Genomic DNA, 1,020 nt, shown 5'->3' with positions numbered 1-1,020 from the left:
TCAATGCCTTTCACAATAGTAATAAAGAAAAAAATAGCTAGGAATATATTTAACTAAGAAGATGAAAGACCTGTAGAGGGAGAACTAAAAAACCACTGAGGAAGGAAATTGCAGAAGATATAAACAAACAGAAAAACGCTATGCTCATGGATCAGCAGAATCAGCATTGTTAAAATGGCTTTACTACCCAAAGTGGTTTACAGATTCAATGCAATCAATCCCATTAAAATACCAATATTACTTTTTGCACACCTAGAAAGAATAATTCTACATTTCATACAGAACCAGGAAAGACTCCAAATAGCCAGAGTAACCTTAAGCAATAAGAATAAATTAGACTTCAAGCCTTACTAACCAAAATAGCTTACACAAGAACAGAGACATAGACCAATGCATCAGAACAAAGAACCCACACATAAAATCATCCTCATATTGCCATCAGATCTTTGACAAAGCAGACAATAACATACACTGGGGAAAGGAATAAAATGGTGCTGGTGAAATTATATAGCCACATGTAGAAGACTGAAACTAAATCTGCACCTCTCACCACTCACAAAAATTAATTCACAATGGATAACACACTTAAACCTAAGACATGAAATAATAAGAATTCTAGAAGCAAATGCTGAAAAAACTCTTATAGACATTGCCCTATATAAAGAATTTATGAAGAAGACCTCAAAGACAATCAGGGCAAAACCTAATTAAACAAATGGAGTTTGATTACATTAAAAAGCTTCTGCACACCAAGGAAACAGTCAATAGGGTGACTAGCCAACCTATAGAATGGAGAAAACATCTTCATGCTATACATCCAGTAAAGAGCCGATAACCAGAATCTATAAAGAAACCTCAAATCAGCAAGAAAAATAAAATCAAATGAACCCATAAAAAAGTGGGCAAAGACATGAACATAACCCTTTCTAAAGAAGATAGACTAATGGCCAATAAACATATGAAAAAATTCTCAACAACTCTAATCAGGAAAATGCAAATCAAAACCACAATAAAGTATCA

The sequence above is a fragment of the Otolemur garnettii genome, unplaced genomic scaffold, assembly GCF_000181295.1.
Source record: "Otolemur garnettii isolate 467f Iridium unplaced genomic scaffold, OtoGar3 scaffold00274, whole genome shotgun sequence".
NCBI classification, from domain to species: Eukaryota; Metazoa; Chordata; class Mammalia; order Primates; family Galagidae; genus Otolemur; species Otolemur garnettii.
The sequence above is the reverse complement of the archived record's forward strand: the minus strand, read 5'-3'. Positions refer to the sequence as shown.